Consider the following 26331-nt stretch of genomic DNA (forward strand, 5'->3'; position numbering starts at 1 on the left):
AGCCAAGGACACACAAAGAGATTCACAGAGCTATATAGAGACTAGAAGAGGTAGGATAGAGTTAGAGGTGACCAGGAGGAGAAAGTGAAGTGAAAGTCGCTCAGTTATGTCTGACTCTTTGCGACCCTGTGAACTGTGTAGTCCACGGAATTTCCAGGCCAGAATACTGAAGTGGGTAGTCTTTTCCTTATCCAGGGGATCTCCCCAACCCAGGGATCAAACCCAGGTCTCCCGCATTGCAGGCTGATTCTTTACCAGTTGAGCCACAAGAGGGAAGAAGGAGATAGAGGTTACCTGGAGGAGAATAGGCAGAGTCAAAGGAGAGGGAGCAATCAAGCCAGTAATCAAATCCCTAAGTGAAAATAGATATTGAAGATTCAATTCTTAAATGTGCAAAATTGATAACAAATATAAAAAAGCAAAGATTAAAAATCTAGAATAGAGGTTAGACTCTCAAAAACACAATATAAAAATGCAAAACGATTTCAATTGAGAAAATTAAAAAATATATATAGAATTTGTTTTTAAAAAATAGGGTTTTTTTGAAAGGTAATAGTAGTTTATAAAAATGAAAGTTAAAGGAATAATAAAGAACTAAATTTTTTCAAAACAACTAAATATGATAGTAGTAAAAAATATAGCTAGTAATTTCTGTGGAACTGTTGTGGGCACTGCTGGGTCAGTTCAGTGTCAGATAGTCCCTTGTTATGGCTTATATTTTTTCTTAAGGTCTGTAGGTGCCCCTCAAATGCACTGTCTCAGCATTAACTTAAGGTCTTAATTAGTTACTTTTGTCACTTTCAGAGCAGTTCCCTCGTCTTTGTTTATTTTGGTTTTCTCTGTTTGCAAGTCTCTTTAGTGTCTAGTTTTCACCCTGATGCAAGGGTGCAAAGATGGCCACTTTTTTAGGCTCACATTTTCAGTTGTCTTGTGGGGAGGGAGGGACACTGCAAACAAATAACACTGGCATGTGTGGGGAGTGCTCTCAGTGGGACAACCACACTGGGTTTGTCACAGCCCAAGGTGGTGTGTTCTTCCCGGGCCCACACTGCTCAGGCTCTAGAGTGTTCTGCTAGGGCACTGTCCCAAGTGGGCCTGCATTTTGTGCACTTCCCAGGTGTAAGTCATTCAGGTTCTTGGGTGCTTCTCAGGGGCACAAACACAGATGGGCTGTTCATTTTGTGCCCTTCCCAGGTATGAGTAGCTCAGGCGACTGGGTGCTTGGCAAACACACTGTACCAGGTGGGCCATGCGTCTTATGCACCTCTCTGGCCCTGTCTGATCAGTTTCCCGGGTGTGCTGTGAGGGCACAGCCTCAGGTGTGCTGTGTGCCTCTTCTGGGGAGCTGTTCTCAGGCTGTGACACTCCTGCCAGATGTCCATCTTCCAGGATCCCAGGAAAATGTGCTTAGAAACTGGGAGCTTGCTCACAGTTTTGTGGAAGATGAGGTGCCTGGGGCCGAGATTGCAGCACACCCTTGCCTTCTGGCTTTGGCTGCCACACACTTGCCTCTCTGCCTCCAGGGAGGGAGGGACCTATATAGCAGCTGGGTTGCTCTCCTTTGATATTCACTCAATCCTTTGTTCTGTGAGTGCACCAGGGGTCACCATGTGGTATTATAGCCTTTCGCAGGAAACGTCTCTTTCCCCCCCCTCTGGCGATCCTGTGGTTTGGTTTGCTATCTCGCATTAGCTCCCTCAGATTGTCCTCAGAGAATTCAGGCCTGGTCCTTACCTTAAGGACCAATGATGATGATGCAGCTCATGCCTCCCTGCCCAGCCCCCACTCACTGTTGGCGGATGGGAGCATCTGTGTCACTTCTCTGTCTCTGCTTTTAGTTGTGGTTAGGTGTGTATTCTGTGGGTGTGTGTGTTTTCTCCCAGTTATGTTGCCCTCTGAGATTCCATAACTTCCCACAGACAAGACTGTGAGAGGTTTTTCTACTGTGTAGAAACTTCTCCTCCTTCATGACTCCCTCCCAGGATGGGTCTCCATTCCTAAATCTTTTTGTCTCTGTTTTTGTCTATTATATTCTATTCTGTCTTACCTCCTTTTGAAGAGATTGGGCTGCTTTTCTGGGTGCCTGGTGTCCTCCATCAGTGTTCAGAAGTTGTTCTGTGGAAGTTGCTCAGCATTCAAACGATCTTTTGATGAATTTGTGGAGGAGAAAGTGGTCTCCCCACCCTATTCCTCCATCATCTTGGACAGCTTCCTTCTTTTTCTGAAGGATTCGGTCACTGCCTCCTGTACACTGTTACAAACCTCCATCTGTAGTTCTTCATGCACTCTATCTACCAGATCTAATCCCTTGAATTTATTCATTACCTTCATTGTATAATCATAAGGGATTTGACTTAGGTCATACTTAAATGACCCAGTGGTTTTCCGTACTTTTTTCGATTTAAACCTGAATTTTGCAATATGTAGCTGATGATCTGAGCCACAGTCAGCTCCAGGTCTTGTTTTTACTGACTGTATTTAGCTTCTCCATCTTTAGCTACAAAGAACATAATCAATCTGATTTTGATACTGACCATCTGGTGATGTCCATATTTAGAGTCATCCTTTGTGTTGTTTGAAAAACGTATCCATATTTGGAAAGGATGAAAAATACTTATTTTCCCTGAAGATTGAGGAATTTGAGCTCCAATTGAGGCATCCATCCCTCAGATGCTGCATGGAGTGACAAGCCCCTGAAACACTTGGCTTTGAAAATCAATGGGGAATATGACTAGGAAAATTATAGAACTATATGGAATGGAAAACCTTCTCTAGTGGGGTTGTTCACAGCCTTGTTCAGCCCCAAACCAGCACAAAACACCAGATTGAACAGCACGTGTACCATAGATGAAAGAAACCCACTTACTTATCTCGAAGCAAATTTCAGAAAGCAAGAACCAATTAGGACACACTTTGGTGAGTGAGACACAGTTATGAGCCATTTTTGTAATCTCATGCTACCTTTTTAATGCCTGTGCTGGCTGGTACCATTTTGGAAATCTCCATCTAACCTGTTAGCTGAGAGTCTGGCCCTCTCCTGAGTTTCTGTTGGGTCTCACAGCTGACCCCATAATGACTGGGCCCACCAACACATAGATGATATTGTAGTTAGGCACCACAGTCATTCCAAGGTCAGGTGCTGCCCACCCACATGCCACAGCAGCATTCCTAGTTTTGCCACAAATGACAAGCACATGGAAGCCACATGTAGGACACTGTTGAGTGCCTGGCTCTTGTGGTCAAGTGGGATTGTGCTTTTGACCACAAAGGATATCTGTTACATAAGATCATCTCTTCACAACGTGGAGAAATAACTGATTTACATAATACATTGATAGAAACAAACACAGAGAAAAAGGCGACATTATGAAACAGAGGTATATTTTCTAATCAACAGAGCAATAAAAAAAAAATCTCAGAAAAAGATGATTATCAAACTTGGGAGAAGAATGGATATTTAAAATTCCTTCAAGAAAACTTAGGCAGTAACCTAACTGACTTTTGTTGCAGGGGTGTTTATGAGGATGTGATTCTAAAGAAAATAGATATAAAAGCAAAAATTAACAATTGAGATTGTATCAAACTAAAATGCTCCTGAACAGCTAAAGACACTAATATGAAAGCAATATGATTAAATATCACATATACAAGAATAGTTTAGTATCAAAAATATATTAAGAACTTATGCAAAAAACAAACAAGCTGTTTAAACCACAGTATGAAACCACCAAATACCTGTTAAATGTCTATTAAACATACAAGGAGTAAAATATATTAAAGAGGACGTGGAGTAAAAGGGACCTCTTACATTACTGGTGGGAGTATAAATTGGTTCACCCAGTATGAAAATTAGTATGATTATTCCTCAAAAATTTAAGAATAGAGTTACCATGTAACCTAACTATTTCACTTTGGAATATTTGTCCAAAGAACATGAAAACACTAATTTAAAAAGACATACACCTCTCTGTTTATTGCAGCATTATTTAGAATAGCAAATATATGGAAGCAACCTGAGTATTAGTCAACAGATGAATGATAAAGAAAATGTGGTGCCTATATACTGTGACTTATTATCAGCTATAATATAGAATGAAGTCTTGCAATTTGCAGCAACATAGATAGGCCTACAGGGTATTATTCTAAGTGAAATAAGCCCATGGGTCAGTTTAGTCCAGTCACTCCGTTGTGTCCAACTATTTGCGACCCCATGGACAGCAACATGACAGGCTTTCCTGTCCATCAATAATTCCCGGTGCTTACTCAAACTTACATCCATTGAGTCAGTGATGACACCCAACCGTCTCATCCTCTGTCATCCCCTTCTCCTGACTTCAATCTTTCCCAGCATCAGAGTCTTTTCCAAAGAGTCAGTTCTTCCCATCAGGTGGCCAAAGTATTGGAGCTTCAGCTACAGCATCAGTCTTTCCAATGACTATTCAGGACTGATTTCCTTTAGGATTGACTGGTTTGATCTAGCAGTCCAAGGTATTCTTTCCAACACCACAAGGGAGTCTTTTCCAATACCACAGTTCAAATGCATCATTCTTCAGTGCACAGCTTTCTTTATGGTCCAACTCTCACATCCATACATGACTACTGGAAAAACCATAGCTTTGACTAGATGGACCATTTGAGCAAAATAATGTCTCTGCTTTTTAAAGTGCTATTTAAGTTAGTCATAGCTTTTCTTACAAGGAACAAGTGTCTTTTAATTTCATGGCTGCAGTCGCCACCTGCAGTGATTTGGAGTCCAAGAAAATAAAGTCTTTCACTATTTCCTTTGTTTCCCCATCTATTTGAATGAAGCGATGGGACCATATTCCGTGATCTTAGTGTTTTGAGTGTTGAGTTTTAAGCCAGCTTTTTCACTCTCCTCTTTTAATTTCTTCAAGAAGCTCTTTAGTTCCTCTTTGTTTTCTGCCATAAGGGTGGTTTCATCTGCATATCTGAGGTTATTGATATTTCTCCTGGAAATCTTGATTCCAGCTTGTGCTTCATTCACCCCAGCATTTCTCATGGAATACTCTGCACTTAAGTTAAATAAGTTCAGTTCAGTTCAGTCGCTCAGTGGTGTCTGACTCTTTGCGACCCCATGAATTGCAGCACGCCAGGCCTTCCCGTCCATCACCAACTCCTGGAGTTTACCCAAACCCATGTCCATCGAGTCAGTGATGCCATCCAACCATCTCATCCTCTATCATCCCCTTCTCCTCCTGCCCCTAATCCTACCCAGCATTAGGGTCTTTTCCAATGAGTCAACTCTTTGCATGAAGTGGCCAAAGTATTGGAGTTTCAGCTTCAACATCAGTCCTTCCAATGAACACCCAGGACTGATCTCCTTTAGGGTGGATTGACTGGATCTCCTTGCAGTCCAAGGGACTCTCAAGAGTCTTCTCCAACACCACAGTTCAAAAGCATCAATTCTGTGACGCTCAGCTTTCTTCACCGTCCAACTCTCACATCCATACATGACCACTGGAAAAACCATAGCCTTTACTAGACGGACTTTTGTTGGCAAAGTAACGTCTCTGCTTTTAAATATGCTATCTAGGTTGGCCATAACCTTCCTTCCAAGGAGTAAGCGTCTTTTACTTTCATGGCTGCAATCACCATCTGCAGTGATTTTGGAGCCCCCCAAAATAAAATCTGACACTGTTTCCACTGTTTCCCCATCTATTTCCCATGAAGTGATGGGCCAGATGCCATGATCTTAGTTTTCTGAACGTTGAGCTTTAAGCCAACTTTTTCACTCCTCTTTCACTTTCATCAAGAGGCTCTTTAGTTCTTCTTCACTTTCTGCCATAAGGGTGGTGTCATCCGCATATCTGAGGTTATTGATATTTCTCCCAGCAATCTTGATTCCAGCTTGTGTTTCTTCCAGCCCAGCGTTTCTCATGATGTACTCTGCATAGAAGTTAAATAAGCAGGGTGACAATATACAGCCTTGACGTACTCCTTTTCCTATTTGGAACCAGTCTGTTGTTCCATGTCCAGTTCTAACTGTTGCTTCCTGACCTGCATGCAGGTTTCTCAAGAGACAGGTCATATGGTCTGGTATTCCCATCTCTTTCAGAATTTTCCACAGTTTATTGTGATCCACACAGTCAAAGGCTTTGGCATAGTCAATAAAGCAGAAATAGATGTTTTTTCTGGAACTCTCTTGCTTTTTTGATGATCCAGTGGATATTGGCAATTTGATCTCTGGTTCTTCTGCCTTTTCTAAATCCAGCTTGAACATCTGGAAGTTCCTGGTTCACGGGAGACAATATACACCTTGACATGCTCCTTTCCCAATTTGGAACGAGTCTGTTACTCGATGTTGGGTTCTAACTGTTGCTTCTTGACCTGCATACAAATTTTTCAGGAGGCAGGTCAGGTGGCCTGGTATTCCTATCTCTTCAAGAATTTTCCACAGTTTGTTGTGATCCAGATAGTCAAAGACTTAGGTGTAGTCAATAAAGCTGAAGTAGCTGTTTTCCTGGAACTCCCTTGCTTTTTTGTATGATCCAATAGATGTTGGCAATTGGATCTCTGGTTCCTCTGTCTTTTAAAAATCCAGCTTGAATATCTGGAACTTAGGTTCATGTACAGTTGAAGCCTGACTAGGAGAATTTTGAGCATTACTTTGCTAGCATGTGAGATGAGTACAATTGTTCAATCGTCTGAATGTTGTTTGGCATTGCCCTTGCTTTGGGATTGGAATGAAAACTGAACTTTTCCAGTCCTGTGACCACTGCTGAGTTTTCCAAATTTGCTAGCATATTGGGTGCAGAACTTTAATAGAATCATTTTTTAAGAGGTGAAATACCTCAGCTGAAATTCCATCACCTCTGCTAGCTTTGTTCTTTGTGATGTTTCCTAAGGCCCACATAACTTTGGACTCCTTGATGTCTGGCTCTAGGTGAGTGATCACACCTTCGTGGTTATCTGGTTCATTGGATTTTTTTTTTTTTTTTTGCATAGTTCCTCTGTGTATTCTTGCTACCTTTCCTTAATATCTTCTGCTTCTGCTAGGTCCATACAGTTTCTGTCCTTTATTGTGCCCACCTTTTCATGAAATGTTCCCCTTGATATCTCTAATTTCCTTGAAAAGATTTCTAGTCTTCCCTAGTGTATTGTTTTCTTCTATTTCTTTACAGTGATCACTAAGGAAGACTTTCTTATCTCTCCTTGCTATTCCTTGGAACTCTACATTCAGATGGGTATATCTTTCCTTTTCTACTTTGTCTTTAGCTTCTCTTTTCTTGCTATTTGTAAGGCCTCCTCAGACAACCATTTTGCCTTTTTGCATTTCTTTTTTTTTTTTTTTTTGAGGGGGGGTGGTCTTGATCACTGCCTCCTTTACAATATCACGAACTTTTGTCCATAGTTCTTCAGGCAATCTATCAGATCTAATCCCTTAATCTATTTGACATTTCCACTGCATAATCCTAAGGTATATTATTTAGATCATACCTGAATGGTGTAGTGGTTTTCCCTACTTTTATCAATTAAAGTCTGAATTTTGCAATAAAGTGTTCATGACGTGAGCTACAGTATCTTCTGGTCTTGTTTTTGCTGTCTGTATAGAGTTTCTCCATTTCCAGCTGAAAGTTCAGTTCAGTCGCTCAGTCGTGTCCGACTCTACGACCCCATGAATTGCAGCATGCCAGGCCTCTCTGTCCATCACCAACTCCCAGAGTCTACCCAAACCCATGTCCATCGAGTTGGTGATGCCATCCAACCATCTCATCCTCTGTCATCCCCTTCTCCTCCCGCCCCCAATCCTACCCAGCATTAGGGTCTTTTCCAATGAGTCAACCCTTTGCATGAGGTGGCCAAAGTATTGGAGTTTCAGCTTCAACATCAGACCTTCCAATGAACACCCAGGATTGATCTCTTTTAGGATGAAAAGAATATAATAAATCTAGTTTCAGTATTGACCATCTGGTGATGTCCCTGTGTAGAGTCATCTCTTCTGTTGTTGGAACAGGGTGTTTACTATAACCAGCACATTCTGTTGGCAAAACTCTGTTAGCCCTTTTCTTGCTTCATTTTGTACCCTAAGACCAAACTTGCCTATTACTCCAGATATCTCTTGACTCCCTACTTTTGCATTCCAGTCCCCTATGATGAAAAGGACATTTTTTTTTTTTTTTAGTGTTCATTCTAGAAGTTCTTGTATATCATCAAAGAACTGTTTAATTTCAGCTTCTTCTGCATTAGTAGTGGGGCATATACTAAGATTATTGTGATATTGAATGTTTTGCGTTGGAAATGAACAGAGGTCATTCTGTCAATTTTGAGAATGCACCCAAGTACTGCATTTCAGACTCTTGTTGACTATGAGGGCTACTCCATTTCTTCTAAGGGATTCTTGCCCACATTCATAGATGAAAATGGTCATCTGAATTAAATTTGCACGTTCCAATCCATTTTAGTTCACTGATTCCTAAAATGCCAATGTTCATTCTTGCCATCTCCTGTTTGACTACTTCTAATTTAGCTTGATCCATGGACTTCACCTTCCAGGTTCTTATGCAATATAGCTCCTTACAGCATCAGCTCCTTTACTTCATTCACCAGTCACATCCACAACTGGGCATGTTTTTTCTTTGACTCTGTTTCTTCATTCTTCCCGGAGTCATTTCCCCACTCTTCTCCAGTAGCTTATTGGACATCTACTGACCTGGGGAGTTCATTTTTCAGTGTCATAACTTTTTGCCTTTTCATACTGTTCATGGGATTCTCAAGCCAAGAATCCAGAAGTTGTTTGCTATTCACTTTTCCAGTGGACCACGTTTTGCCAGACCTCTCCACCATGACCCGTCCATCTTGAGTGGCCCTACACAGCATGGCTCATCGTTTCATTAAGTTTGACAAGGCTGTGATCCATGTGATCAATTTGGTCAGTTTTCTATAAAGTGTATGGATGACTTCACTCAAATGCACTGTCTAAACAAACAAACATAAAATAAAAACAAACTCATCGATATAGAGAATAGAGTAGTGGTCATCACTGGGCAAGGGAGATTGAAGGTGTGTGAAATTGTTAAAGAGCTCAATTGTATGGTGATGGGTGGTAAATGGATTTGTTGTGATCATTCTCATTGCATGAGAATTTAAATGTTAAAGAATTTTTTCCCCCACCTTGATCATAATAGTGAATTTCATATTTTCTATTTAATATGCACCTAAAACAGGATCACCATCCTTGTAAAGCAAAAGCATAAAATAAAAGATCTCTGATGTGTGTAGTTAGTTCATTTGCACCACTTCAAAAAAAAAAGAAGAAAAGATTTGCAGATGTTGAACTTAATGCTGTACACATGAAATTTATATAGTAAAAATTCTGTGTGTAGAATCATAAAATGTGTTAGACACTTTTATGTCAAAGAATGTAAATGAAAAAGTGACACCACATTTTACCTATTATCATTAGTATCTGGTCCATATTTAAAAAGTAAGATCATAGAAGGAATTTTTTTTAACTTTACATTGAATCTTGAGCTACATCAAAAATCTGTTAGTTTTATGTATTTGACTAATCTCTACTGATATTTCAAACAATAGTAAAATATATTTTTAGTTCTATCAACACTGTAACCCTTGGGAGGAAAATATGAATTCATAAAGTAAGCCCCAAATTTATCTTCAAAAGATATTCTGACACAGGACAAACTAACATTTGTCGAGGTGTAGTCTCCCTCATCTCATCAAAGCTGAAGATTTACAATAATGCCATTCTCCTTGCTATAATTATAGCCAGGTTTCTTGCTTGTTTAAAGCAGATCTTTCTGAATTTCTGATTCTGGTCATAGATCTGGCTTGGTGATATGGAAAGCCCTTTGATATCTCTTGGATATTGCAGTCTCAATATGCTTATCTTAGAATAGGAAAATGAATACATTATGGAAATCATGATGCTTATTTATTACTATGTAATATGAAAGACAGAAGATTCTAGAATAGTGTTATAAACTTTAACAGGGGAGAATTGTTGTACCTGAATTGACTTACTGAAAAGAGAATTTTACCCCATAGCCAACTGGTGTGCCAAGTACTTTCCCTACGTATAGAGTTCATGTGGATAAATGAGCATAATATCTCCTTACTTGTAAAAAGAAATCCACCTATGTTACTTTGATGAAAGATGCTTAAAAACATGTAGAAGAAAGAGGAGGCTGGTGTTTTAACCAGATGTTTAGCTTTCACTGAACAATTTAATCATAAAATCTAAACACAGAAATATATTCTTTCATGTATTATAATGTGATGTTTATATATTTATTTTCTGTATATAATATTGTTTGGAAGATTCATTCACTTTGACATATCCAATAGGTCTTAGGCAGCTAAAACCCAGGCTCATTGAAAGCATGCATTTTGTGCACTTTTTACTACAGAGAGCAGAGCTGTCTTTGACTAATCCAACACATTTAAAAAAAATTAAATTACTAATTTTAATTGGAGGCTAACCACTCTACAATATTGTAGTGGTTTTTGCCACATATTGACATGAATCAGCCATGGGTGTACGTGTGTCCCCCATCCTGAACCTACCTCCAACCTCCCACCCCATTCCATCACTCAGCATTGTCCCAGTGCACTGGCTTTGAGTGTCCTGCTTCATGCAGCAAACTTGGACTGGTGTTCTATTTCACATATGATAATATACATGTTTCAATGTTATTATCTCAAATCATCCCACTCGTGCCTTCTCCCACAGAGTCCAAAAGTCTGTTCTTTATATCTGTGTCTCTTTATAGGATCATCATTACCATATTTCTATATTTCATATACATGTGTTAATATACCGTATTGGTGTTTTTCTTTCTGACTTACTTCACTCTGCATAATAGGCTCCAGTTTCATCCACCTCATTAGAACTGACTAAAAGGTGTTCTTTTTAATAGCTGAGTAATATTCCATTGTGTATATGTACCACAGCTTTCTTATCCATTCGTCTGCTGATGGACATTTAGGTTGCTTCCATGCCCTGGCTATTATAAACAGTGCTTCAATGAACATTGTGATACACGAGTCTCTTTTGATTCTGGTTTCCTCAGTGTGTATGCCCAGTAATGGGATTGCTGGGTCGTATGGCAGTTCTCTTTCCAGTTTTTTAAGGAATCTCCACACTGTTCTCCATAGTGGCTGTACTAGTTTGCATTCCCACCAACAGTGTTAAGAGGGTTCCCTTTTCTCCACACCCTCTCCAGCATTTATTGTTTGCAGATTTTTTGATAGAAGCCATTCTGACCAGCATGAGATGGTACCTCATTGTGGTTTTGATTTGCATTTCTCTGATAATGAGTGATGTTGAACATCATTTCATGTGTTTGTTAGTCATCTGTATGTCTTCTTTGGAAAAATGTCTGTTTAGTTCTTTGGCCCATTTCTTGATTGGCTGATTTATTTTTCTGGAATTGAACTGCATGAGCTGTTTGTATATTTTTGAGATTAATTCTTTGTCAGTTGCTTCATTTGCTATTATTTTCTCCCATTCTGATGGTTGTCTTTTCACCTTGCTTAGAGTTTCTTTTGTTGTGCAAAAGCTTTTAAGTTTAATTAGGTCCCGTTTGTTTATTTTTCCTTTTATTTCCATTACTCTGGGTGGTGGGTCATAGAGGATCCTGCTGTGATTTATGTCAGAGAGTATTTTGCCTATGTTTTCCTCTAGGAGTTTTATAGTTTCTGGTCTCACATTTTGATCTTTCATCCATTTTGAGTTCACTTTTGTGTATGGTATTAGAAAGTGTTCTAGTTTCACTCATTTACAAATGTTTGACCAGTTTTCCCAGCACCACTTGTTGAAGACATTGTCTTTTCTCCATTGTGTATTCTTTCCTCCTTTGTCAAAGATAAGGTGTCCATAGGTGCATGAATTTATCTCTGGGCTTTCTATTTTGTTCCATTGATCTATATTTCTGTCTTTGTGTCAGTAACATACTGTTTTGATGACTTTAGCTTTGTAGTGTAGTTTGAAGTCAGGCAGATTGATTCCTTCAGTTCTATTTTTTTCTTTCTCAAGATTGCTTTGGCTATTCAAGCTTTTTTTTCTTGTATTTCCATGCAAATTGTGAAATCATTTGTTCTAGTTCTGTGAAAAATACCATTAGTAGCTTGGTAGGGATTGCATTGAATCTATAGATTACTTTGGGTAGTATACTCATTTTCACTATATTGATTCTTTGGATCCATGAACATGGCATATTTCTCCATCTATTTGTGTCATTTTTTTTATTTTTTTCACAGTGTTTTATAATTTTCTATATATAGATACTTTGTTTTTTTAGGTAGATTTATTCCTAAGTATTTTATTCTTTTTGGTGCACTGGTGAATGGAATTATTTCCTTCATTTCTCTTTCTGTTTTCTCATTGTTAATGTATAGGAATGTAAGGGATTTCTGTGTATTAATTTTATATCTTGCAACTTTACTATCTTCATTGATCAGCTCTTGTAATTTTCTGATGGTATCTTTTTCTATGTAGAGGATCATGTCATCCGCAAACAGTGAGAGTTTTACTTCTTCTTTTCCAATCTGGATTCCTTATTTCTTTTTCTTTTCTGACTGCTGTGGCTAAAACTTCCAAAATTATGTTGACTAGTGGTAGTGGTGAGAGTGGGCACCCTTGTCTTGTCTTAGGGGAAATGCTTTCAATTTTTCACCTTTGAGGATAATGTCTGTTGTGGGTTATCATATATGGCTTTTATTATGTTGAGGTACATTCCTTTTATGCCTGCTTTCTGAAGGGTTTTTATCATAAATGGATGTTGAATTTTGTCAAAAACTTTTCATGCATCTATTGACATAATCATATGGTTTTTATCTTTCAATTTGTTAATGTGGTATATCACATTGATTTGTGAATATTGAAGAATCCTTGCATCCCTGGGATAAAGTCCACTTGATCATGATGTATGATCTTTTTAATATGTTGTTGGATTCTGTTTGCTAGAATTTTTTTGAGGATTTTTGCATCTATGTTCATCAGTGATATTGGTCTGTAGTTTTCTTTTGGGGGGGCATCTTTGTCTGGCTTTGGTATTAGTGTGATGGTGGCCTCATAGAATGAGTTTGGCAGTTGACCTTCCTCTGTAATTTTCTGGAAGAATTTGAGTGAGATAGATGTTAGCCTTTCTCTAAATTTTTAGTAGACTTCACCTGTAAAGCCATCTGGTCCTGGGCTTTTGTTTGTTGGAAGATTTCTTTTTTTTTTTTATTACAGTTTCAATTTCCATGCTTGTGATGGGCCTGTTAAGATTTTCTATTTCTTCCAGGTTCAGTTTTGGAAGGTTATACTTTTCTAAGAATTTGTTCATTTCTTCCAAGTTGTCCATTTTATTGTAATATAGTTGCTGAAAGTAGTTTCTTATGATTCTTTGTATTTATGTGCCAACACATCTTTTAATTTGTTCCAAATGGAAACGGAAATGCTCTGTATGACTTTTTACCTTCTCATAATCAAGGGGGGAAATCTTGTTCTTAATATAAGGAAGAATAATGGTGCAGAATTTAGTTTTTTTTTAAAAAATGATATTGAAAAGAATTAAAATGCTGTAATATTGAAAATAACTTTAGTTTCAGTATACAGATCACCTTTTATTTTAAAGCTTTATTGAGCCAGACTTTGTCTAGCATCAGCTTGCTCAATGAAAGTAAGTTAAGAAAGTGTGCCTGCTCTCTCGGGTCAGAGGTGAACTATAAGGTAATTGTCAATGGCTGCAGTCACAGAGCTCAGAGCAAAAGGCAGATTTAGCAATTGCAGGCAGGTCCCAATTGATAAATTCCCTTCCAAATGTATTGACTGATTGATTTGGAGTCAGTTATTTGAATTCCAAATATATTGTTTTATATAGAAAATGCGACAAATAGCAATTTGACTTCCAAGGAAGCCCACACAATCCAACTATTATATACTTCAGTGGAGGCACTGCTTCAGTGGTTCCCGGACCTCTTGACCTTTCCCAGACACTTACTGAAGCTCGGGCATGTGGTTACCTTTCTCACTCTAACTGAATGGGAGGGTCTCTCTGATCTGTTGCTTTTGGCACTCAAAGTCACTTGGGATGACACATTTTCTCCAATAGTAGAAATTCATGTTCATGTACACAATAACCATAAATTCATTTATAGATATCCATAAAATGACTATTCCTAATTTGGGGTATATCTACACTTGATTAATTAAATCAGTGTGGCAAATATGCTTAAATGATTCTGGACACAAATTAAGTTTATTTGGCTTGAAAAGATCTAACTTGGCTTATTGCATAGCCAAGTTCTTACCTGCTTCCAAGATTTATACTTGGTAGATTTAGCAGTTGGAATAAACAGTTCTGCCTAAAGTATAGTTTAGCAGCTTGTGTTTTTAAATAAACAACAATAAGAGTAGTCACCAACTAGTATAAAGAAAGTAACTTTTATTTTTATCTATAGAGAAGTATTAGGTATTGCAGAAACCTAATTTCATTCAGTTTTGACTCTTTAATTTTACCACTGAAAAATAAATCAAGTTGATTCTGGTCTATGTGAATTTATCTTTATCCAGGTTTAAGAGACAGTCCAAAAATCTTTCTTATTTTTTATTTAATAGCATCCATCCTGCAATCTCTTCTCATTCCCATGTTTCTTATTATTCATTAACCACTCCGTTTCTGAATATTCTTTCCAAAATACTTCTATCTCTCACTAAATTATTAAACAATTCCCATAGACGTGTCTTTCCTTTAGTTACGATAACTAGAAAGTAGCAGTAGTAGGCATAGCAAAGCACAAATCCTTTTTTCCTCTTCACCAAATGGTTTATTAATACATTCCAGTTAGTATAATATTGAAATACATCCCAAAGTGTGATTTTGGAAGGACTATTTCCTGGTCTGAAATTATACAATAAGTCATTTTCTACTTTTTGAAAGTTGTATTTACTTACTCACCAAAAGTTTCACAAATCCTATAAATAATCATTTATGAGTATGTTATCAAAATATTAACATGTTACATTTCTAATACTTTGATTAATATATAATTTATGATCTAGGAATAACAAACAGATTGTTAAAATTAATGCTTACATATATTTAAGAAATTTATATATTAAGTGAGAAGGATGCATTTTGTGATGAAATGAATATGTAGAGAGCTTAAAAATTATTACTCAGACTATAACTGCTTCAAAAACAACTAAAATGACCTTCTTTATTCTGTTTTTTCTCTTTTTATAATTAGCAAATTAACTAAATTAATTTTAAAACACCTTTGCATTTTACAACATTTTTTCAGAAGAATTGAAAACTATAGGGTTAGTCCCAGAGTAACTTAAATAAAAGTACTGTGATTACACGGTGCTTCCCTGGTGGTTCAGAAGGTAAAGAATCTGCCAGCAATGCAAGAGATCTGGGTTAGATCTTTGTGTCAGGAAGATCTCTTGGAGAAGGGAATGGTTAACCACTCCAGTATTCTTGCCTGGATAATTCTATGGACAGAGGAGTCTGGCAGACTACAGTCTGTGGGGTTACAAACAGTTGGACATGTTCAGTTCAGTCGCTCAGTCGTGTCTGACTCTTTGCAACCCCATGAATTGCAGCACGCCAGTCCACTCTGTCCATCACCAACTCCCGGAGTCTACCCAAACCCATGTCCATCATGTCGGTGATGCCATCCAACCATCTCATCCTCTGTCGTCCCCTTCTCCTCCCGCCCCCAATCCTACCCAGCATTAGGGTCTTTTCCAATGAGTCAACCCTTCGCATGAGGTGCCCAAAGTATTGGAGTTTCAGCTTCAACATCAGACCTTCCAATGAACACTCAGGATTGATCTCTTTTAGGATGCATGGATTGGATCTCCTTGCAGTCCAAGGGACTCTGAAGAGTCTTCTCCAACACCACAGTTCAAAAGCATCAATTCTTCGGCGCTCAGCTTTCTTCACCGTCCAACTCTCACATCCATACATGACCACTGGAAAAACCATAGCCTTGACTAGACGGACTTTTGTTGGCAAAGTAATGTCTCTGCTTTTAAATATGCTATCTAGGTTGGCCATAACCTTCCTTCCAAGGAGTAAGCGTCTTTTAATTTCATGGCTGCAGTCACCATCAGCAGTGATTTTGGAGCCCCCCAAAATAAAGTCTGACACTGTTTCCACTGTTTCCCCATCTATTTCCCATGAAGTGATGGGACCAGATGCAATGATCTTAGTTTTCTGAACGTTGAGCTTTAAGCCAACTTTTTCACTCTCCTCTTTCACCTTCATCAAGAGGCTCTTTAGTTCTTCTTCACTTTCTGCCATAAGGGTGGTGTCACCCGCATATCTGAGGTTATTGATATTTCTCCGGGCAATCTTGATTCCAGCTTGTGTTTCTTCCAGCCCAGCGTTTCTCATGATGTACTCTGCATAGAAGTTAAATAAGCAGGGTGACAATATACAGCCTTGACGTACTCCTTTTCCTATTTGGAACCAGTCTGTTGTTCCCTGTCCAGTTCTAACTGTTGCTTCCTAACCCGCATACAGGTTACTCAAGAGACAGGTCAGATGGTCTGGTAATACCATCTCTTTCAGAATTTTCCACAGTTTATTGTGATCCACACAGTCAAAGGCTTTGGCATAGTCAGTAAAGCAGAAATAGATGTTTTTCTGGAACTCTCTTGCTTTTTCGTGGACATCACCAGATGGTCAACACCGAAATCAGATTGATTATATTCTTTGCAGCCAAAGATGGAGAAGCTCTATACAGTCAGCAAAAACAAGACCGGGAGCAGACTGTGGCTCGGATCATGAATTGCTTATTGCCAAATTCAGACTTAAATTGAAGAAAGTAGGGAAAACCACTAGACCATTCAGGTATGACCTAGATCAAATCCCTTATGAGTATACAGTGGAAATGAGAAATAGAGTTAAGGGACTAGACCTGATAGACAGAGTGCCTGATGAACTATGGACAGAGGTTCATGACATTGTACAGAAGATAGGGATCAAGAAAATCCCCATAGAAAAGAAATACAAAAAAGCAAAATGGCTGTCTGAGGAGGCCTTACTGATAGCTGGGAAGAGAAGAGAAGTGAAAAGCAAAGGAGAAAAGGAAAGATATTCCCATCTGAATGCAGAGTTCCAAAGAATAGCAAGGAGAGACAAGAAAGCCTTCCTCAGCGATCAGTGCAAACAAATAGAGGAAAACAACAGATTGGGAAAGACTAGTGATCTCTTCAAGAAAATTAGAGATACCAAAGGAACATTTCATGCAAAGATAGGCTCAATAAAGGACAGAAATGGTATGGACCTAACAGAAGCAGAAGATATTAAGAAGAGGTGGCAAGAATACACAGAAGAACTGTACAAAAAAGATCTTCACGACCCAGATAATCACAATGGTGTGATCACTCACCTAGAGCCAGACATGCTGGAATGTGAAGTCAAGTGGGCCTTAGAAAGCATCACTACGAACAAAGCTAGTGGAGGTGATGGAATTCCAGTTGAGCTATTTCAAATCCTCAAAGGTGATGCTGTGAAAGTGCTGCACTCGATATGCCAGCAAATTTGGAAAACTCAGCAGTGGCCACAGGACTGGAAGAGGTCAATCTTCGTTCCAATCCCAAAGAAAGGCAATGCCAAAGAATGCTCAAACTACCGCACAATTGCACTCATCTCACATGCTAGTAAATAATGCTCAAAATTCTCCAAGCCAGGCTTCAGCAATACATGAACTGTGAACTTCCAGATGTTCAAGCTGGTTTTAGAAAAGGCAGAGGAACCATATATCCAGTGGATATATGCCCATATCCACTGGATCATCGAAAAAGCAAGAGTCGGACATGACTGAGGGACTAACAATTAACATTGGGATTGTTGTTTTTCAGTCGCCAACTTGTGTTCTACTCTTTGTATCTGCATGGACTGCAGCGCCCCAGACTTCTCTGTCCCTCACCATCTCCTGGAGTGTGCCCAAGTTAATGTCCAATGAAATGGTGATTGCATTACATATTATTAAAGATTAGTGAGTAAATAGAATAGGGAACTTTTTAATGAAGATTCGCTTTATAACTTTTTAATGGAGATAGTCTTTATAACTAAGTGCCCTGCCTCCTTAAAGCTAATATGGGAAGAAAGTAATTCCAAGCTTTTTAACAAATATGTGTAAACACTTGCGTGGTAAACTTATAGGAAAATTATTGTTTTGATTCCAAACTCCCAATTTATCTCATCTTTCCCTTTGGTAACCCTATGTTTGTTGTCTATGTCTACGATTATGCTTCTGTTTTGTAATTAAGCTCATTTTTTTTTTTTTTTTTTAGATTCCACCAGGTTTTCCTGGTGCCTCACTGGTAAAGAATCTCCCTGCCAATGCAGGAGACACAGGAGAGAGAGTTTGATCCCTGGGTCAGGAAGATCCCCTGGAGGAGGAAATGACAACACAATCCAATATTTGTGCTTGGAAAATCCCACGGATGGAGAAGACTAGTGGGCTACAGTTCATAGGGTCACAAAGAGTCAGACATGACTGAGCACACACATACACACCTATAAGTGATACCACATGAAATTTGTCTTTCCTTGACTTAATCAGTATGGCAATTTCTAGGTCTATTCATATTGCCTTAAATGACATTGTCTCATTCTTTTTTTATGCCTGAATAATTTATATATATTATATAAAATGCATTGTATATAAATATGTATATATAAAATGTTGCTTCTTTATGCATTAATTTGTTGATGGATATTTAGGTTGCTTCTATATTTTGGCTACTATAAATAGTGCCACTATGAGCGTTGAAGTGCATGCATCTTTTCAAATTAGAGCTTTTACCTTTTTTGAGAAATTCCTTTTTTTTAATAAAAAGCTTTTTTTCTTTTTACTTTTTTTTACAAGATACATACATGAATATAACCTAGAAAATATAAAATCTAAAAGATTGTTTTTAATCACTAAGATTCATAAATCTCTAATGTATAACTAATGGATTATATTAGTTATATATTACTGTGGAAAAAGTTGTCCCAAAATTTAGTGATTTAAAGCAACAGTATGTGTTATCTTACCATGTCTGTAGGTCAGTAATTCAAGCATAACTTAGGTCAGAGTCTTTGACAGGATACCAAACTGTCAGCTGGGGCTGTGGACATCTCCTAACCCCCTTGGGAAAAATCAGCTTCCAAGGTCACTCAAATGGCTGATGATAGGATTGGGGACCTCACACGTTATTGGACAGAGAACTCAGTTTCCCTCCCTGTGGACATATCATAGTAAAACTCAAGATAACTGGTGTCACCAGAGTCAGACAATCAGAGGACATGAAAGCACTTGAAAGATGAAAGTCACAGACCCATGTAACCTGTGTAACTGAATCTCTGAAGCCACAGCTCTTCACTTCTGCCATATTCCATTAGTTATAAGCAAGCCATTAAGTCCAGCCCATGCTTGGGGCAGGAATTTATACAAACACCTAAGTACCAGGCAGCAGGAATCTTGAAAGACATTTCATAAGTTTCCCTTGACAATGGTTTGAAATATATGCTGATACAAACCTTTATTTATACAAAGAAACAGAAAGAAAGTTTTTATTAACATCTACAGTTATCAAAGGCCATCAATAATAAGAACAGTTAGCCTTTCTTGATATCTTGGTATCTTCACTTGATATCTTCATATACTTATATTTTTTACTGAGGCCTATGAACATTGTTTCATTTAATTCTGTCAGATATCTTTTGGAAAAATATTTTAATCCCATTTTAGAAATTAGAAAACTGAAACTTAGAGAGATACAAAAACTTTCTGAAATAATGTGACCTATTGAACTGGGACTTAATTCCTGGCATCCAGACTCCAGACCCTACACATTATTATACATAGTATTACACTGAAATGGCTACATGAACTAAATTTTAGAGAACTAAAATTTAGTTGTCCTTAGCAACTGTTTGCTCTAAAACAGTTGTTAAGGACAATGTCCATATTTGTTGTTAATTTGTTTGCTTATTTGTTTGGTTTCTGGCCACATCATGTCATGTGGCTTGTGGGATCTTAGTTCTCCAACCAGGGATTGAATCTTGGTGCCAGCTGTGAAACTGTCAAGTCCGAAACCCTGGACCACCAAGGAAATCCCATTGACATGTTTTCTATATATATTTTAAAAAATTAGTCTCCTTATGATAATGGAAAAGGAGTACATCAAGGCTGTATATTGTCACCCTGCTTATTTAACTTCTATGCAGAGTACATCATGAGAAACAGGAGAAATGCTGGGCTGGAGGAAGCACAAGCTGGAATCAAGATTGCCGAGAGAAATATCAGTAACCTCAGATATGCAGGTGACACCACCCTTATGGCAGAAAGTCAAGAAGAAAAAGACCCTGATGCTGGGAAAGATTGAGGGCAGAAGGAGAAGGGGACGACAGAGGATTAGATGGTTGGATGGCATCACTGACTCAATGGACATGAGTTTGAGTAAACTCCAGGAGTTGGTGATGGACAGGGAGGCCTGGCGTGCTGCAGTCCATGGGGTCACAGAGTCGGATAAGACTGAGTGACTGAACTGAAGAGATGAGAATTCAGACTAGTATTAAGGTTAAAGAACATATTTTTCTACTCTCAAAATTTACTATATTTGTTTCATTTTATAAATGTAAGATGGACATTATATTTTTTTCCTTATTTGGCAAGATTTCCAGAACTAAAAAGTAAAGAAAAATAAAAGATTCTTTGATAGTATTCATTGTTTTGCAAGGCAGGCCACTATATGTATCAAGAAACTTAAAGATATTTTTGTTTTTCATTTTCACAAATTCATATCTAGAGGATAAATGTAAGTACACCTGTGAATACCTGAGGGAAAAAACACACTACAAAATTTATAATGACAGCATTATGTTTGATGAAATAAAAATCCAACTTTGACATGGATAAGTATAATGAGAAGTTATGAGAGAATATAGTTTAATTATTTTAAAAGGCTATTATGGGATTGGTTCAAGATGGCACAGTAAAAGGATGTGTGCTCATCTCCTCCTGCAGGAGCACCAAAATCACAACTAGCTGTTAAACAATCATCAATGGGAGGATGCTGGAACTCACACACACACACACAAAAAGATATCTTATGTCCGTAGACAAGGAAGAAGCTGCAACAAGATGGTAGGAGGGGTACAATCACAGTGAAACAAAATCCCGTACCTGCTGGGTGGGTGATCCACAAACTGGAGAACAGTAATACCAAAGAAACTCTCCCACTATTGTGCAGGTTCTGAGGCCCATACCAGGCTTCCTAGCCTGGAGATCTAGTAAAGGGACTGGGAATCTCCAGGGAATCTGATTTTTAAGGCCAACAGGATTTTGTTACAGGATTTCCAAAGGAATGAGGAAACAGAGTCTCCACTCGTAGAGGACATAAATAAAATCTTGCATGGAGGACATAAACAGAATCTTGCACACACACCAAGAGACAAGGTAAAGTAACGGTGACCCCATAGAAGACTGAACCACACCTACCTGCTAGTGTTGGAGGGTCTCCTGTGGAGGTGTGGGTCAGCAGTGTTTTGCTGAGGGGATGGGAGTACTGGCAACAACAATCCAGAAAATGCCCTTTGGTATAAATCCTCTTGGAAGTCACCATTAACCTTACCATAGAACCCTTACATCCCAGGGCTGGGTTGCATCAGCCCAAACAACTTACAGGAAGGGAGCAAAACCCCAGTCATCATGAGCATGATCCTGCCCACCAGAGACCCAATTTTTCCCACCACCAGTTCTTCCTAGCAGGAAGGTTACACAAGACACTTAGCCTCATCCACCAGAAAGAAGATAGATGAAGCAAAAAGAATAACAATCTCACAGTCGCTAGAATGAATCCCACATCACAGAAAACTTATCAAAATTAAAAAAGAGAAGGTTATGTCCCAGAAGAAGGTACAAGACAAAACCCCAGGAAAAAAAAAAAAAAAAACTAAATGAATTTGAGATAGGAAACCTTCCAGAAAAAGAATTCAGAATAATGATAGTGAAGATGATCCAGGACCCTGGGAAAAGAATGAAGAAGATACAAGAAATGTTCACTAAAGTTCTAGAAGAACTAAAGACCAAACAGAGATGAACAGTATACTCAAAGGAAACAATAGCAGAATAACTGAAGTAGAAGAACAGGTAAGTGACCTGAAAGAAGGAATGTGGAAATCACTGCCATGGAACACAATATAGAAAAAAGAATGAAAAAAATGAAGACAGCCTAAGAGACCTCTGGGACAACATTAAATGCACCAACATTCACATTATAGGGGGCTCAGAAGAAGAGAGAGAGAAAAGACCCGAAAAAATATTCAAAGACATAATAGCTGAAAACTTCCTTAATATGGGAAAAGAAATAGTCAACCAAGTCCAGGAAGTGCAGAGTGCCATGCAGGATGGACCCGAGGGGGAACATACCAAGACACACAGTAATCTAAATGATGAAAATTAAAACAGAGATAAAATATTAAAAGCAAAAAGGGAAAAACTATAAATAACATACACTTGAACTCCCACAACATCAGTGACTGATTTCTCAACAGAATCTCTACAGGTCAGAAATGAATGATATTGTATACTTAAAGTAATGAAAGGGAAGTACCTACAACCAAGAATACTCTAACCAGCAAAACTCTCATTCAGATTTGATGGAGATATCAAAAGATTTCAAGACAAGAAAAGTTTAAGCCAATTCAGCACCTCCAAATCACTTTTATAAGAAATGCTAAAAGAATGTCTCTAGGCAGGAAGCACAAGAGAGGGAAAAGACCTACACAGAATAAATCCAAACCAAGAAAATAGTAATAAGATCATACATGTCCATAATTACATTCAATGTAAATAGATTTAATGCACAAAACAAAAGACATAGAGGGATTGGGCGGATGAAAATATGTGTATGTATGCACCTCCACTTACCACATCACTCTATTTAACCTCCCAGATGTATATAACAATTTTATATTGTTAGGTTAATTAAATTTTCATTATGGCTTGCAGTTGTAACTATCCCTTATTTTTTGCCTGGTAACTGATTGTGAAAACTGATAAACATCTTTTATTATTATGATTATATAACTATTATTCACTTAATAACATTGTGACTGGTCAATAGACAATAACAGAATTCTCTATCACTACAACATGTAAACACTTTTAATAGAGAAACGCATAATCACTTTTTAAAATCCAGATGCATATAAGAACTATCTTTTTCACATATGATAATATACATGTTTCAATGCTATTCTCCCAGAACGTCCCACCCTCACCTTCTCCCTCAGAGTCCGTAAGACTGTTCTATGCATCTGTGTCTCTTATTGTGTCTCGCATATAGGGTTATCATTACCATTTTTCAAATTCCATATATATGCATTAGTATACTGTATTGGTGTTTTTCTTTCTGGCTTACTTCACTCTGTATTATGGGCTCCAGTTTCATCCATCTCAATAGAACCGATTCAAATGTATTTTTTTAATGGCTGAGTAATATTCCATTGTGTATATGTACCACAGCTTCCTTATCCATTCGTTTGCTGATGGACATCTAGGTTGCTTCCATGTCCTGGCTATTGTAAACAGTGCTGCGATGAACATTGGGGTACACGCGTCTCTTTCAATTCTGGTTTCCTCGGTGTGTATGCCCAGCAGTGGGATTGCTGGGTCATATGGCAGTTCTATTCCCAGTTTTTTAAGGAAGCATTCCATGTTCGATGCATGAGACAAATGCTCAGGGCTGGGGCAATGGGATGGCCCAGAGGCATGGGATGGGGAGGGAGGTGGGAGGGGGGTCCAGGAAGGGGAACACATGTAAACCCATGGCTGATTCATGTCAATGTATGGCAAAAACTGCTACAATATTGTAAGATGATTAGCCCCCAACTAAAATAAATAAATTTATTTGAAAAAAAAAAGAAAAAGAAAAAAAGAACTATCTTGGAATTTTTTGAAAAATACAAATGCTAAGGTATTGCTTCTTTTCTCCAAAGCTAAAGATGTGTTTCTATTGAGCAACCATGTTTAAAAGTAAATCAATTATGTGACGATCTTTTACTTTTATCCAGTTTATTTCACTTTTTTCAATTTGTATTCAGTGGCTCGTCCCATTTATTTAGTTTATGTTTTCCCATTTCTGTGCCTCTTTTTTTGTTCTTTCCCAAGTCTTTATCAAGTATGGTAGAAAGTCTTTTGAATATATATATATATACTTACTCTCTCTATATATGGGATGTATACCATAAAATACATATTTTAGAAAACATGAATTTTTGCCTAGCTATAAAATTATGATATTTTTATTCCCCCTGTTTGACTTAATATGAATAGAAATGTAAATTTCTAATTTATATTCACTCAAAACTTTGATATAATTCCCTGTATTTTGGCATCTAGTATTATTGCTAACAATTTAGAAAGTTTATTATCTTTGTTGCTGTTCAGTCACTAAGTCTTGTCTGACTCTTTTTGACCCCATGAACTGCAGCACACCAGGCTTCCCTGTCCTTCACTATCTCCCAGTTTGCTCAAACTCATGTTCATTGAGTCAGTGAGGCCATCCTCCATCTCATCCTCTGTCACCGTCTTCTCCCCTTGCCCTCAATCTTTCCCAGCATTAGGGTCTTTTCCAAAGCATCAGCTATTCTCATCAGGTGGCCAAAGGATTGGAGCTTCAGCTTCAGTATCTGTCCTTCCAATAAATATTTATAGTTGATTTCCTTTAGGATTGACTGGTTAAATCTTCTTGCTGTCCAAGTGATGGTCAAGAGTCTTCTCTAGCACCACAGTGTTCAAAAACATCCATTATTTGGTGCTCAGCCTTCCTCATGGTCCAACTTTCACATCTCTACATGACTACTGGAAAGACCATAGTTTTATCTAGATGAACCTTTGTCAGAAAAATGTTGTCTCTGTTTTTTAATATGCTGTCCAGTTTTGTCATAGCTCTGTTTTACCTTCAAGAGTCTCTTTTGTTCCTCTTCACTTTCTGCCATTAAAGTGATATCATCTGCATATCTCATGTTGTTGATATTTCTCCCAGCTTGGTTCCAGCTTGTGAGTCATTTACCCCAGCATTTTACATTTGACTTAAAAAAAAATAATGTGATTTGAAACTTCTAATCCAATTCTGAGAATATAAAGAAATGCAATGTTGTTTAAAAAAAAAAGAATATTAATATGTGATATTGCATTATTAACTAAATTACAGATTTTGTTCAAATTTCACAAAAAATTATGCCAGTGTTCATTATTTGCTTTCATAGCTTATTTAAGATTCCACATTGTATTTAGTTTCATAGAGCAGCTTCAACTGCATGCAACAAATTCTGGTAAATTCTCTTTTCATTTTTATTCTGATACAAATATTTTCTAATTTTCTTTGTTAGGGCTTCTTAGATACAGCCATCATTTAAAAGTGGGCATTTAATTTCCAAATACATTTGGTTTTTAAAGTATCTTTGATATTAATTTCTCATTTAAATGCTTTCATCTCTGTAATCACCCTCTGTGTTTTTTCAGTCTTCTAACTTTATTGAGCATTCCGTGGCTAAGTCAAAGATCTCTCTTGGTAAATGTCACATTGCACATGAAAATGTGTGGGTTATTTTCAAATATCTTTTGATATTTATTTCTAACAAAATTCCCCAATGATAAGAGGACAGACTCTGTATGATTTCAATACCTTTAGTCCTTGAAATTTTTGCATTTTGTTTTATATCCCTGGATATGTTCCAGGGTGTCCTAGTTTATAGTCTATGGGAACTTGGATAGAATTTGTATCCTACTGCTGTGTGAAAATTATATAATTCTTAATTGTGTTGAATTTGTTCACGATTATTTTTATAGTCTACTATTTCCTTCTTTTCTATATATTCATTCTATTAATTTTTGAGAGGTTGATATTGAAAATCCAACTAAAAATCTTAATTTTTCTACTTAAAAATAATGATAATATATAGTGAAACTTTTTTGTGTATTTTCCAAGTCTTCTGTAAATGTGTTATTATACTTTCATAATTTAAAAAATAAAAAAAAGAATATTGTGAAAAGTCATTAGAAATGTCTCATCTGTTAGCAGAAAATATCATTTTAGATAAAGCATAAACTCAACAAGGAAAGGAAAATTAGTAGGAAAATGAAGCAAAAGAAATATACAAAACTGTTCTACAGAGCTTGCTTTTGAACTATGAGAGGAAAAGTTCTCTTCTTTCTACTTTGTCCTTTACTGAGAAGTATTACTCTGAAAATGATGGAATAACCTTAAACTTAAAGAAAATTATTCCCAGAAAAACTGATCATTCTCGCCTTTTGTCATCAAAACCTCATCTTTCTTGTATCCTGTCCAGA

The 26331-nt window shown here is 37.6% G+C and overlaps 1 pseudogene; it reads right to left on the minus strand.

The window, feature by feature from the left end:
- Window positions 1-1128: 1128 nt before the first annotated feature.
- The window catches only part of LOC145521878 (solute carrier family 25 member 36-like), a 61407-nt pseudogene continuing 36204 nt past the window's right edge, over window positions 1129-26331 (minus strand).

This window comes from Giraffa tippelskirchi, chromosome 9 (assembly GCF_054371585.1).
Source record: "Giraffa tippelskirchi isolate mGirTip1 chromosome 9, T2T-mGirTip1v1.2.pri, whole genome shotgun sequence".
NCBI lineage: Eukaryota > Metazoa > Chordata > Mammalia > Artiodactyla > Giraffidae > Giraffa > Giraffa tippelskirchi.